Raw genomic sequence first — 15,717 nt, 5'->3', positions numbered from 1 at the left:
TGGGCTCCACTGTTTTGAACATAAAGCCCAAACTTATGGAAATACCACACCTTTTCCCAAGTCGCCTCTGACAATTCTCAGCTCTGAGTGTCTGGGCAAGTGACTCAAATACATCCAAGCTTTGTGTTTCTCATCTTTTTTTTTAACTTTCTAATTGAATTTATTGTGGCAACATTGGTTAATAAAATTATATAAGTTTCAGGTGTACAATTCTATGATACATCATCCATATATTGCATTGTGTGTTCACCACCCAAAGTCAAGTCTACTTCCATCACCATTTATCCCCTTTTACACTCTTCTACACCCCTCCTTAATCCCCTCTGGAAACTATTGTTTGCATCTTAGGAGTTGTTGTGAGTTTGGTTTTGTTTGGTTTGGTTTAATCCCTTGTTTTTTTTTAAAGATTTTATTTATTTATTTTCAGAGGTAGAAGAAGGAAAGGAGAAAGAGAGGGAGATAAAAATCAACCAGTTGCCTCTCACACACCTTCAACTGGGGACCTGGCCTGCAACCCAAGCATGTGCCCTGACCAGGAATCAAACCTGAGACCTTCCAGTTCACAGGCTTGCATTCAATCCGCTGAGCCATACTCCCTTCACCAGCCAGGACTTCCTTCACCTTTTCACCAAGTCCACAACCCCTTTCCCCTCTGACAGCTGTCAGTCTCTTTTGTATGAGTCTGTTTGTATTTTGTTTGTTTCTTTTGCTGATATGAAATGAAGTCATATGGTACTTGTCTCTCTCTGACTGGCTTATTTCACTTAGCATAATACTCTCCAGGTCCATCCATGCTGCTGCAAAGGGTAAGATTTACTTCTTTATGTGGCTGAGTAGTTCTCCATTGTGTAAATGTACCATAGCTCTTTTATCCACTCATTTATCAGTGAAAACTTGGGCTGCTTCCAAATCTTGGCTATTCTAAATAATGCTGCAATGAACATAGGAGTGCATATGTAATTTTAGATTAATGTATCAGCTGATTTCTCAAAAGAAACTTTGCAGAGTGCAAGAGATTGGCAAGAAATATTCAAAGTCATGAGAAGCAGTCAAAATTGCTCTCTACTCAGCAAAGCTATCATTTAGAATCAAAGGGCAGATAAAGAGCTTCTCTGGTAAGAAAAAACTAAAGGGGTTCATCACTAAACCATTATTATGTGAAATATTAAAATGACTTACTTAAGAAAAAGATCAAAATTATGAACAATAAAAAGGCAAAAAATACATATCTGTCAACAAATGAATCTAAAAAATGAACTAAGCAAACAAGAAGAACAGAGACAGAATCACAGATACAGAGTGTTTTGATGGTTGCCAGAAGGGTGGTGTGGGGGAATGGGTGAAGAGGTGAGGGGATTAAGAAGTACAAATAGGTAGTTACAGAATAGCCATGGGAATGTGCAGTACAGTATAGGAAATGGAGTAGCCAAAGAACTTATACACATTTTTCATAGACATGAACAATGGTTTGGGGATTGCCTGAGGGATTGGGGGGTGCTGGTTGGAGGTGGGGCAAAGAGGGAATAATCAGGACAACTGTAAATTATAATAAAATATAATTTTTAAAAAATGAGCTTTGGAGTCTTCCCTCCCCTTGAATTTTCTGAAATAGTTTGAGCTGGATAGGTATTAGTTCTTCTTGGAATGTTTGGTAAAATTCACCTGTGAAGCTATCCAGTCTAGGACTTTTGTTTGTTGGGAGTTTTATGATTACTCCTTCAATAGTTGTAATTTGTCTTTCCAGATTCTCTGATCCTTCTTGATTCAGTTTTGGAACACTGTATGTTTCTAGGAATTTATCCATTTCACCGAGATTTTCCAATTTGTTGACATATAGTTGTCTGCAATATTTTCTTACAATACTTTGTATTTCTTTGGTTTCAGTTGTTACTTCTCCTCTTTCATATTTTATTTATTTGGGTCCTTTCTCTTTTTTCTTAATGTATCCTGTTTAAAGGTTTTCCAGTGTTGTTTATCTTTTCAAAGAACAAGCTCTTGTTTTCTTTAATCCTTTGTATTTTTTTAGACTCTGTTTACTTCTGCTCTGATCTTTAATTTCCTTTCTTCTACTCACTTTGGGCTTTGTTGTTCTTTTTAATTTTTTTTATTTTCTTTAAAATGTTTTTGTTGTTCAGTTACAGTTGTCCCCATTTTTTCCCCATTGCCTTCCCTTTCCCTGCCCATCCCCTCACATTCAATCCTACACTCAGCTGTCCTTGTCCATGGGTCCTTTATACATGTTCTTTGAGTTGACCCTTCCCCTTCGTTCCCCCATTATCCCCTTACCTACCTCTCTGGTCACTGGCAGTTTGTTTTTTATTTCTGTATCTCTGGTTGTATGTTGCACACTTATTTGTTTTGTTGATTAGGTTCTACTTACAGGTGAGATCATATGGTATTTCTCTTTTACTGACTGGCTTATTTCACTTTGCATAATACTCTCTAGTTCCATCCATGCTGTCGCAAAAAGTAGTTTTCTTTCTGCTGCATAGCATTCCATTGTGTAAGGGTACAAGTTTTTTGATTCATTCACTTACTGATGGGCCCTTAGGCTGTTTCCAGCACTTGGCTATTATAAGTCGTGCTGCTATGAACACTGGGGTACACAGGTTCTTTCGAATAAAGTTAGATTGTTTCTTTGAGATTTTTTTGTTTCTTGAGGTAGGCTTGTAATACTATGAATTTCCCTCTTGGGACTGCTTTTCCTGTGTCCCAAAGATTTTGGGTTGTTGTGTTCTTATTTTTATTTGTTTCAAATTATCTTTTGATTTGTTCCTTGATCTCATTATTAAACCATTCATTGTTAAGTAACATGTTATTTAGCCTCCATGTCTTTGTGTACATTTCAGGTTTTTTTACCTTGTGACTGATTTCTAGTTTCATAGCATTATGGTTAGAGAAGAGCTTGCTTAGATTTCAATCTTCTTAAATTTATTGAGATTTGTTTTGCATACTAATACATGGTCTATCCTAGCAAATGTTCCATGTGCACTTGAAAGACTTCATCTTCTGTCGCTTTGGGGAGAAATGCTCTGAAGACATCAATTAAATCCATCTCATCTATTTTGTCATTTAAGGCCACCATTTCTTTGTAGATTTTCTATCTGGAAGATCTAGCCCTTAATGTCAATGGGGTGTTAAAATACCCTACAATGACTGTATTACTGTCAGTCTCTCATTTTATGTCCCTCAAGATTTGCTTTACATATTTAATTGCTCCTATATTGGGTGCATAAATGTTTACAAGAGTTATATCCTCTTGTTGGATTGCTCCCTTTATCACTATGTAGTGCCCCTTCTTTGTTTTTTATAACCTTTGATTTAAAGTCTATTTTTTCAGATATAAGTGTTGCTAACCCAGCTTTTTTTCTTTTCCATTTGCATGAAATATTTTTTTCCACTTCCTTTCTTTTAGTCTATGTGTATCTTTGATTCAGAGGTAGGTCTCTTGTAGACAGCATATATATAGGTCTTGTTTTCTTACCTATTTAGCTACCCCTTGTCTTTTGATTGGAGCATTTAAAACATTTATATATTTTTTTAATTCTTAACTTTGTAAGTCTTTATTTAAAAACCTGATTGGCCAACTTAGCATTTTCCACCAACACGAGGAGCAGAAACCTTCCCAGACTTCACAATCTTTTGCTTAGGCGCTGCCTTTTTAGATGCTTACTTAGCCTTTTTTTTTTTTTTGCTTCCTTGGCAGCCCTGATAGCTTGTTCTCATTGAGCTTTCCTAACTTCAGGTTTCTGATTCCTCTTGGCCATTATATCAGCAAGAGATGCACCAGTGATGGCCCTCTGGAACCTGACTGCACGGCGGGTTCTCTTCTTTTGGATTTCTTCCAACTGTCCCTTTTTGTGCTTTCTTCTGTAGAGGACAGTCCAGTTTATCTGTTGAGGATTCCTCTTGGAAAGGAACACTGATATGCATTTTGCATTAAGAAACTGGAAAACCTTCCCGTTGGTCCTGGACTAGCACCTCCCATGTCCAGAGTAGATCTTGTACCCACTGGAACTGTACAGCTCGACCTTCATGGCTGTGGTGGCCAGGAAGAAGGAAAGATGGTGAAAAGAAAAATATTTATATTTGAAGTGACTAATGACAGATACATATTGATTGCCATTTTATTCTTTTAAGTATGTTCCTCTGTTTCTTCTTCTTTTATTCTTCCTCTTGTTCTTCAAGAAGGCCCTTTAACATTTCTTGTAATACTGGTTTGGTGGTGACAAACTCCTTTAGCTTTTTTTTGTCTGGGAAGCTTTTTATTTACCTTCGATTTTAAATGATAGACTTGCTGGGTAAAGCAGTCTTAGTTCTAGGTCCTTGCTTTTCATCACTTTGAGCATTTCATGCCAAGCCTGAAATGTTTCTGTTGAGAAATCAGCTGACAGTCTTATGGGTGTCCCCTGTAGGTAAATTGTCTTTTACTTTTGCTGCTTTAAGATTCTTTGTCTTTAATCTTTGCCATTTTTATTACGCTGTGTCTCGATGTGGGCCTCTTTGGGTTCATCTTGTTTGAGACTCTCTGTGCTTCCTGGACCTGTATGTCTTTTTACTTCACTAGCATAGGGAAGTTTTCAGTCATTATTTCTTCAAATGGGTTCTCAGTCCCTTGTTCTCTCTCTTCTCCTTCTGGCACCCCCATGATTTGGATGTTGTTACACTACATGTTTTCCCAAAGGCCCCTTAAAATTACCCTCATTTTGTAAACTTTTTTTCTTTTTGTTGCTCTGATTGGGTGATTTTTTTCCCTACCTTGTCATTGGTGATCCAATCCTCTACTTCATCCAACCTACTGTTTATGCCTTCCAGTGTATTTGTCATTTCAAATGCTGTCTTCTTCACTTCTGACTGGTTCTTTTGTATAGATTCTATGTCCTTTTTCATGCTGTTGAGCATCCTTATAACCACTGTTTTGAACTCTATATCTGATAAATTACTTGCTTCCATCTCATTTAGCTCTTTTTCTCACAATTTCTCCTCCTCTTTCATTTGGGCACACTTCTCAATTTTGGGTACTACCTCTTTGTATTTATTTCTGTGTATTAGATAGATTTGCTATGATTCCCAGTCTTGGAATGGTGGCCTTATGTAGTACATATTCTGTGGTGCCCATTGGTGCATCACCTCAGCTGGGTGCTCCAGGAATGTTTCTTGCGTGGGTTTTATGGGCACTGCTGTTATAATAGAAGCCTGATTAATATTAGCCCATTTATGCATGGGATTGATTCTCAGGCTGGTTGACCGTGAGGCTCAACCCTGCCCATAGTATGCAAGCTGCTGTGCAGGTACTGACCACATAAAGCAGATTCATATCAGCTAGGTCTGGTGCCTGTCAAGATCTCCCTTTGGATATGCTGCTTGTGAAGCTTACTGGATTCTGTTCTGATGTTTTCTGAACCTGGCTACTGGGTGTGTTGGTTCTGTGTCTCTTGGGACAGATTCTGGTGCAGACTAACACTGATACTACCTGTGACTGGCCCTGGGCAACCTGTTTGGAACCATCTCAGTGTGGCTTCTTCTCTAAATCCTTGGTTATAAGAGTTCTCTTCAGCTAGTCTCCAGCTTGTTATTCAGGCTAATTGTTCTATAATTTAGTTGTAATTCCAGTTTGGTCCTGGAGGAGGTGAGTGAGTGTAACTTCCACCTACTCTGCCACCATCTTGGATCCCCAAAGCTGGGTTCCTCTTCTTAAAAATGGGGGTGGATGGGTATAAAATGTACCTACTTCATGAGGTTGCTATGTAGATTAAATGTGACAGTGAAGGGGAAATGCAGTAATTAGTATAATTCATGATCTGTTCTTACTTTCTACTTTCCCACCTATCTGCCTTTGTCATTCCTCTGCCTAGAATGTTCTTACTTTTCTCTCTTTGCTTTGCAAACTGGTGATCTGCATGGCTCAGATCCAATGGTTCCCTTGCTTTCTGCAGTTTTTGTTAGTCTTTCTTCAATCTTCCACCTCTCAATGAAGGCAAAAGTATTGTTCCAATCCTGTATTTATTATATGTGATTATTGTCTATATTACTGTCTTATGATAGAGACTGTGCATATTTTAGGTGGCACCACCAGTTCTAGGCACAATACAAGCTCGGTCCAGGAGAAGCACAACAATGTTTGTTTACTGAGGTGTTAAAAGATGATGGAAGTTTCTCAGTAGACATAAAACAACTATTCTCAATGCACCTACTCACTCATAATATCTCAAATTATTAATAATGATTTTGGGGGGAAGTGTTCAACTATCCCAACCTCCCCTTTCAAAGTCTGGAGCTGTGTTCCATTTCTTGGATTTAATTAATAAGTAATAATTACTCAGATTTGCAGGCCCCAGGGCCAAAGGCATTTGGGAAAAAAAGGTACAGCGATTCTGGATAAGCAAGTCTGAATATAAATAGGCTTGAGGCTATCCAACATAATTAATTTCCTTTTTAATGATCCATTTTATTTTAGAGTTGAAAAAACACATTGATCTAAGTCTTATGAAACTTTGGGGGAAAAAACCTGCACCTTTTATGACTAACTACCATTATATTTTGGTACAGTAAAGTAATGAATGGATCTGTCACTTGGTTATTACTGCTCACAACTTGGTATGGCTATGTTCATTACTCCAGACTGAATTATTAATGGCTTGAGATCTCTATGCATCCCGGACAGAAAGGCCTAGACCTCAGCCTGTGCTGGCACTAGTCATCCATTACAGTCTGACGAATGTACAGATGTGTGGGAGGCAGGCTGGCAGAGCACTGAGAAGCCCAGTCCAGCAGAGGCCACGGGACTCATTCATTAGCAAGGTCTATAAAACACTGAGAGCCTGCTTTCCAGGCTGGTACATGAGCTGCTTGAGTACTTTCTCACACAGTCCAGAATGTCATATTGAATCTTTAATTAAAATCCATATGCAAAAGTTTCTTGTGCCTTGAGCATTCCACTGAAGGAATCTTTAGCACATCTTTTAGGTCCCTAGGTTCACATGGATTCCTTTGTGGTGCCTTCTAAGGAAACTGCCAATTCCATAGGCTTCCTTTGCAGGTTGTAGTGGAAAAGTTCCCATTCAGTTTTAACCTGGGGGAGACCCAGTTCCTTTTGTGACCACTAAGAGTTTGTTGTATCAACTGAGAAGCAGCACATCTCCTGACTGGCATGTCTTCAGGGCCCTTGTTTGGGAGATTTTCACCCATGTTCCCTGCTGTTCCTTCATGAATTGCAATCAGTGAGGAAAAATCAGATTCCAAAGAAAATGGCCTTGGAGAAGGGCCTCTTGTCACCTTTGTTTCAAGGGAAAATGGATAGGGATTCTGGATGAGACAGATACTCTCCGAGAGGCAGATGGAAGTAAATCAATTCCAGATGTGGATGATGGTAGGGAGTGTTATGAGAAAAGTAGACAGTAGCCAACCCTTTTGGGGCTCGTAATGCAGAGTCCCCCATGCTGCCATAGGGCTGGCATTTGTTTTCCTAGCAGTTAAATGAGAGCCAGAGCTAGCTAAGTTCTAAGCAGTACTTTATAGCCAGAGCCTGTTCCTGATGTACTCTAACAATGCATAAGCTTATTGCTGGGTTTACAAATACATTTCTTCCTGAGGCCTGGAGTGCTTTGTTAAGTTATGTCAAAGCTGGGTCCTGGTTCCACTGGACACAATGTGGTGACAGATTAGCACAACCTGCAATGGATGGGAGGAGTGGAAGAACAGCATAGCTACACTTATCTGCCATCCTTAATCTGTTTGCTTCAGCTTCCATTGTTAAATAATGGCCGTAAGTTTAGACTTGTAGGGTGTTTTAGAGCTTACAAGTAGCTTTGCAATAACATTTTACATTTATTTGACCGTCAAAAAACTAGAACAGTAGCCCTCAAACTTTCTGACAGACCCATGGTAGAAAATTATTTTCCCATGTAACATATTTTCCCCATAAAATATATTTTCCCATGTAACATGCACACATACCTACACATATACACACCAAGTTGCAGGAACAGTGAGTGTGATAAATTCTGATATTTTCTATCTTTTTTTAAACCTACTAAATTGATTTCATGCACACTAACGTGCCACGATCTATAATTTGCAAAGTGCTATTATTCTTAGGTGCATGGAGTACAAAAATTATCTCCAAGTTACAAACATGAGAGAGGGGGCTAAGGGAGACAGTACAGCATAATGGTTATAGTCAGATATACATATTCCCAGCTGGGTGACAATAGTAAGCAAGTCACTTGTCATCTCTAAACCCACTTCTTCACTTGTAAACCAAAAGCAATAATACCTACCTCATACAGTTTTAAGGCTGAATAAGTAAGATGAGGCAAGTAAATCTTGTCATGAAAGAATAGCCTAATAAATGACAGCTGCTATTGTTCACACTGGTGGTCCACATAGTGGTGATGATAGTGGCAGAAGTAGCAGCAAGTGACAATTTAAAGTTGCACTGTTCATTGGTGATGTCATTAACCTCCTGTCCAGGAATGTCTAGTAATCTGCTTCTGCCTGGAGTAAGGCTTACCTCCTCCAACTATATTTCAAGGACTTCTGTCACCCTACACATCTGTACTTCTCTTCTTGGTATTCCTTCTCTTCCAAAATTATTAGATGCTCCAAATCTATAGAAAAGTTCAAAACCTAGTATTATTTGTTTTTCATCACTTCTTCATAATCACCTCTGGCATGACAGGCTGAGAGCATCACAAGAAACTACAGCAAACCTACCACACTCACTCTACCTTTGGGGGCACCAACTTGCCCCTGGCCTGCTGGCAAGTCCTCCCCTAACTATCCAAAGCCCACCTCCCTGCAAAGCCCAGCCCCAGACACTCCTTTTACACTGTGTGGTCCCCTCTAGATGATTATGTTCACAGTCAATTGCATGGGGATGCTTATATGCTGGCTACTCCCCTTCCCACAATCATCTTGGAATTAACCCTCTGCAGCACATAGGCAGGTCCTGGGTATGCCCCATGTTACAAATGCTGAAGTGGTTGAATGGGTGGGCACCTAAGCTTCAGTAAATATCACTCTGCTCTCTGATACCCTCTCAGGGGTAGAGAAGCTCCAAACTCTGGAGCTGAGAAAGATTATCTGGAAATGATGCTGTTGGAACTATACTTTTTTGTGGCTAACCAGGCAAGTTTAATTTCTTGTGTTGTTAATGTAGTTCCTTTCTCCAACCACTGGGGAAGCACTGTAGCCCCTCTCTCTCTGGATCTCACTTACTTAGTTAGCACTCTTACTTCCTCAGAGAGGTTTTTCTGGACACCCCACCCTAGATCAGGTCTCTCACTATAATCCCAATTCCTCATTCTTCTTCCTAGCACCTACTGAATTATGTCATTCATGGCACTGCCATCACCTGTCTTGCCCACTTATTACTAGAAGTTCTGAGAGAGCAGGGATGGCTTTAGCCTCCCTCACTGCCCCATCCTCAGTACCTGGCAGAGTTTATTCATTTTAGAACATAGGTATGCTTTGGGAGGCCACATCCCCTAAGGGCATCTATCAAGGCCCAGCTACACTAAATGCTTAGTTTAAACTTTCACATAGCCTACTGGTGTCTCAGATCCTTTGCCAAATTGGGGGCAGTGGTTAGGGGTAGTGGCCAGTGCAGCTCACCCTGACACTGATGGCATGTAACAAGCCAGGTGGCTCTGCTTGGCCATACTACTAATCTGGAAGTTACAAAAGCCATAAAATATTTACAAGGTATAATTATCATTATTACATGCATTACCTAATACACATTATATAATAGAGCCCAAGTTCACAATATTATACCAGTCTCCTTTCAATACACCTAAACCTTCAAGGATAGTATCTCCCATGTCTTACTTTTTCTTTTCTTATCCATTTCTGAAAGTCCTTTATTTCCTGCCTGGCTTTGATTATTATTGATATCAATAGTAACAGCAACAGACATTCACTGAGCACTTACTGTGAGTCAGGCACTAAGTACTCCAATTGATTCTCTCACTTATCTTTAAAATAACCCTATGATGTAAGTTCCATTACTATGCCACTGAAGAAGGTAAGGCCCAGAAAATTCAGGAATTTGTCCAGGGTTACATATTGAATGAGCAGTAGAGTTGGAATATGAAGCCAGGCAGTTTGCCACCTGATTCCACAGCTGCTGCTCTTAAATGCTTTGGTGCAATGTAGTGTGTTTGTGCATAAACACATGTGCACACACATGAGATATAACATATACAATGTGTATCCTGCCATTTTATCTCAGTTGCCTCTCTTCTTTTCTATATAGGCTAACCTTACAGAGATCACGAGTAAAAGGAGGACCTGATTATTTTTAAAAAGGTGTTTTGAAAGCAAACAAGGATATTAGGTTCATCTCTGCCCATCAACAGTATAAAGTGCTTGTGTTGGTGGAAATCTAATCCGTGCCATGGGAATTACTGGAACTCCTCCAGAAAAGACTAGGTTTCATTAATAAGAAGAATTATTCCTTTGCTGCTAAGCTGCCTAGTTTTCCTAAATTAGTCACAGTCATTTAGGCTAATACCAAGCCAGCCTGAATTCTATTTGTACTACACTGTCTTGGTTACTTGGTATTTGAATTGTCTTATGCATATGGGTGGCACATCCCTACGTCTAGGAGTAAATTGATCAGTTTTCCCCTCCCTGGTCCTCGTCAGCTCAGGCTCTAGCCTGTACCTGTATTCTTCATCCCTGGCATGGGCCTGGATAGGGAAGAACAGAACTCACATACAAAAAACCTTGAGAGAAGCTGGCCCAGGGAAACTTCTTCCTAGAAAATTAATTAACTATTTCAAATATACAGGGTCCAGCAGAAGTTAACGCCTATTAAGTGTGGTTGGTAGGGTAATAATATGGGTGTAATAATTTATAGTTTTAATTTTAATATTTCACCTAAAATGTCATATGGTGTGTTTGAGGGTGATATTGTTATATTACAGAATTACATTCTTATGATTCTGTAATAAAATATTTTGTAATAAAATAGAGGCATCATTTATATCGGACAGTGTATATAACAAACTACACAAAGCCCAATTATCATTTTCAAAACATGTTACAGTTTTAAATGCCCTCTTACAGATTTATTATAAGTGGTAATAAGTTAGCACTGATTTATTTATTTTGAAGCTTATGTTTGCAAACCTAGAATGATGCCAAAGCATAAAGAGAGGAGGCATAAAGGTTGCGCAAGTGTATGCCAATTTGATGTCACCAAGTCCTGCGAATGCATCAGTTCCTGTTGGTGGCAGCACTTCCTTCAGTGGCTCAGCCTATCACCATTAGGCAAACACTCTCCAAAAAGGCAGGGCACGGAGAAGCTGCCTTAGGGCTTTCTACCCAAAGAATGAGGTGCAAGGTGACCTGGCACAGAAGCCAATAGCACAGCATCTATTTTTCAGTTATCAAATATTTGAGTGCCTTTTTATGTGCCAAGGACTGCTTTAAATTCTGGGGATATAGCAGTGAACAAAAGACATATCCCCCAAATTCCCTGCTTTAGGAACCTTACATTCTTTTGCGGTAGGAGACACAATAAGTAAATCAATATATGGTGGAAAGGGAGCACTGGGGGACCATTGCAATTTTAGCCAAAGTAGCCAGGGGAGGTGTCACTGAGGCACGTACTAACTACCTGAAAGAGTGAGGGAAGCTAGCCACGTTCATCTCTGGGAAGAGAGCGACAGAAGAGCAACAGCAGATACAGACGCCTCAGGCGGAAACATCTGTGGCATGCTGGCAACACCAAATGAAAGCCAATGTACCTGCCTCGGAGTGAGCAAGGGGAACTAGAAGTCAGACAGGTCATGGACTTTGGGGTGGCCGATACAGTAGGACTTTGCAGGCCACTGTAAGAGTTTCATTTTCTACTGAATGAGATGAAAACCAATGAGAAAATTCTAATCAGAAGGATGATATAATATTAGCTACCCTTCTGTATAGGCTCAGAAAGGTCTTAGCTACTAAGACTTAAATGCTCAAATTTCATGGGTTCCTTAACTTTCAAAGAGAGATAGATATAAGAACATCACAAGCTAGTATAATATACACTAGAGGATCCAGGACATGAGAAAAACAGAATACAGCTCTGTTCATATTAATTTGAGTACTAAAAGGTGCTGGCCGCCATGCCTTTGCACCTATGTGTGTGTGTTAGCATGGTGGGTCTCTGAAATTGTTTTACATTATTTCCCTTAGTCACTGCACTGCCCTCCACTGGGAAGCTTGGTGGAAGAACAGACTGCTTAGCCAAAGCTGAACTGGAAACCTAGACCACCAGCCTCTAGGTCACAGGTGGCAAACACAAGGCCCACAGGCCAAATCCAGCCCTCCACCTTGTTTTACCCAGCCCAACACAGTGTTTCTACCCAGTGGCAGCACCGAGCTCTCACTTAACTGTTAAGGAATAGTTACATTTATACAGTCCTAAAATTACATTCAACCCTTTGAAAACAACCGCAAGGCTGATGTGGCTGCCAGTGAAAATGAGTTTGACACCCTTGCCTAGGTGCTAGTTACCCGTCACCCACAAACAGCACCAATGTTAAATATGTCAAGTAAACATTCACAGAGCCCATAATTAGAGCCCATTGAATTAATCATATTAACAATCTTTCATTAGTTAAAATAAATAGCTATGTTCTGAAGCAAGATTCAGAGACTAGTTCCATTTTACAGATGAAAGAACAGGGACAAAAGGAGCTAAATCAAAATCAAGGGACAGGCCTATTGCCACATGGCTTAGCTCCAACCAGAACGAGGGCTCTGAAACTAAGCGGTCAGAGCTCCTCACTTACCCTGAAATGCAAACCTCATTTCTGCTTCTAGAGAGATAACCAAAATCCTTTCTGGAAGGAGAATCGAGATTCCAAATCCGCAGTCAGGATTATGGGAAATGTCACAAGGAGAGATTCACAGATTAAAAGAGAGCAGAGACACATGCATGCACACATGTACCCTGGGTAATCTAACTCCTTTCACAGAGGTTTTTTTTCAATAAGGGAAGTAACCCATCTACTGGCATAGTTTTAAAGAGTTGTGCACTTTCACCCTAAAAAGGAAACAGAGAAAATTACATTCCTTGCCGTGAGCCTGAAACAAATTAAAAAAAAAAAAAACTAGCTTTAATTCAAGGGACAAAGTAACAAATTTTTAAACCTATATGTGCTACCACAGAAATTTTTTATTACATGTGGCTATTCCACTAATAGAAGAAAAACGATTATTTTAAGGCACCCTGAAATATTCATGGATTTGCATGTATAAGAGCTGACACACCATGGAAAAGTTTTAGAGACCAACAAGTACTAATAATGAAAGATGAAATTTCGGCTAACATCGAAGAAAAATTACATTCTATATGTTTGTATCTCTGATGCTAAAGAATAGAATTCTAAAAAAGAAAAGAAAAAAAGAAAAGAAAAGACAACACGCTTTTCAGAACCCGTGTAAAAGTTAGAAAAAAAAATCTGAGTGGACTACGCCTTAATATACTCGTATATCTCCATACTGCTGAAGCTCTGTGCCAACATCTCTTAGCTCCTGGCTGCACTATTTTCACTGTAAGTTCAAGACCAAGTGAAAAAATGGCTCATCTTACTTGTTTGTACATATAAAATAATTGTGTTTATACACAGTGATACATGTTAGAAAACACACATACCCTTCTGTGATAGTATTTATTGCCTTAGTCACAAAAATAGATTCATCAGGGAACTGTGCCAATACAGTTACCACTTCAATGTATGCAAAGCAAAACCTGATTTATTCTCCTCACAGGAAGCACAGAATTGGAAATGCACTGAATTATGCTACATTGGAAGCAAATTATACAACAGAGCATAGTGTTAACTAATAGGAACTAGATGTCCAATGTGAGAAAACCAATGTAATATTAGGCAGAGAACAGCCAATAGTGTCTAGTTAAGCAAGACACCAAATGATTCGTAAGATCCAGGCCCCCGATCTACCCATCATTCAGGCTCTCAGCGAGGGTCATTCACAAAGTCCAAACCCAGTACTTTTCAGTGGAGAATTCAGAGTGTTATATGACCAAGCTCTACATGCTTTCAATTCTGCTGACATCACAGCCTGACACCCCAGCTGTGGTCATCTTGCTTTGCCAGGCTCATCAGGCAAGACAGGTGAAGAATGCCAAGCTGACAGTTGTGAAGAAGGGGTTGAGAAATGTAATGTAGGATGAAGAAGCACTTCAAGGCCACAGTGGTACCTGATTGACTCCCAATAGAAAAGCCATCAATAGTCTACTTTAGCAAGCCAATGTGGATAGTGATGAATCACAGGGATGAAACAAACTTAATGAAATCAGATCCTTGAATGACTCCACACTCCTCACCCTGGCTCACACATTAGACCCTGCCTATCTCTCCACCCTCTCGTCATGCCATTCTGCCCTCAGTCACAGCCCCAGCTACTGTGGCCTTCTACACGTCCCTTGAATGTACCATGTTTGCTCATCCCCAACACTGACTCAATGGCCACAAGACGTGATGCCCCCCTTCTGGACCTGGGATGCAGCAGTGAAAGAGACTCATAAAATCCCCGCATTCAATATACTGGCATTACATTCCAGTGGGGAAGATAGATAATGCACAAATCCATCAGTAAGAATGTCAGACTGTGAAAGTGTCAAGAAAAAAAAAAAGAAGCATGTGATAAAAGCTGGTAAGGAGGACCATCTTAGGTAGGCCAGAGAAGGTCACTCTAAGGAGCAGACACAGGAGCTAAGCCCATTTATCAGAGGACAAGCCAGAAATCTGCAAATCACTCATGCAGACACATAAGCAACAAGTCGTATCCTTAACCACAAATGTCAGTGATGCCTGCCCGAGGCCTCTTTAAAACTTCTATTCCGAGGAGTTCACTTCCTTTTCCACAGGAATTCTGGAGACTCTGTCAACAGCTGTTTAACACAATTGGAAGCACTGGAATCCTTGCCACCCCTCTGGTTTCCCACACAATGAAGAGAACGCCCTGCGGCTTCTGGCTGCTCCCCCCATCCCGTCCATCTCTATGGCCTCAATCCAGTTAGGAAGTGGCTCCTCCTGAAAATGTGTCACTCACCAATAGATCTACTGCTCAGTCTTGCAAACCAAAGGCCACCTTTTGGAAATGTATACAGAAGGAGATAACCACACCACAATCCTGTTGACATGTTCCACCATTTGGATGGGTTATATAAAAAGCTAAGTAATCATTAAAGAAGGGTGGGAAACAGACAAAAGAGTAGCCCCTCCAAATGACTGCTTGTGTTTAGAAAACTTAAGGGGATAAAAAGCAAGACTCAGGGAGTCCCATTACTTTATGAAAGGTCAGGCTTCAGAGAAATCACCATAAAAATGCCAGAAAACCACTTCTACTTACACTCACCAAAATGAGCCGTCTCCATGAATTGGTATTGAAACATAAAATCTGGTGCTTAAAAAACAAACAAATAACAAGTGGCTTCAAGAAATAATTGGTGCACCAATTCTATACTGGTTCATAAAACCCTAGGGCAGCTGAAAGTACCACAGACTCCGGACCCACTGAAGACAGGATGCCTGCAGCTGAACTTCGGGCACCACATGAGAGAGCATGTGGCCATGAGTCTGGGGTGTGAAACACAGTGGTCAGCCAAGCACAGGCAGCATCTCTGGACATGCAGATCCATGCAGCTCCCACAAGAAGCAAGGCACTGCAAGGCTATGATATGTGGCTACACAC

The 15,717-nt window shown here is 40.2% G+C and overlaps 1 protein-coding gene and 1 pseudogene across 6 annotated transcripts in view; both read right to left on the bottom strand.

Annotated features, from left to right (window-relative positions):
• ARHGAP26 (Rho GTPase activating protein 26) overlaps nucleotides 1–15,717 on the bottom strand; it is a 409,289-nt gene that overhangs the window by 106,491 nt on the left and 287,081 nt on the right. The window lies entirely within an intron of this gene.
• LOC114509157 lies at nucleotides 3,536–4,067 on the bottom strand (annotated as a pseudogene).

This window comes from Phyllostomus discolor, chromosome 13 (assembly GCF_004126475.2).
Source record: "Phyllostomus discolor isolate MPI-MPIP mPhyDis1 chromosome 13, mPhyDis1.pri.v3, whole genome shotgun sequence".
NCBI lineage: Eukaryota > Metazoa > Chordata > Mammalia > Chiroptera > Phyllostomidae > Phyllostomus > Phyllostomus discolor.
Note: the sequence above shows the minus strand (reverse complement) of the source record. Positions and strands in the feature narration are given on the sequence as shown.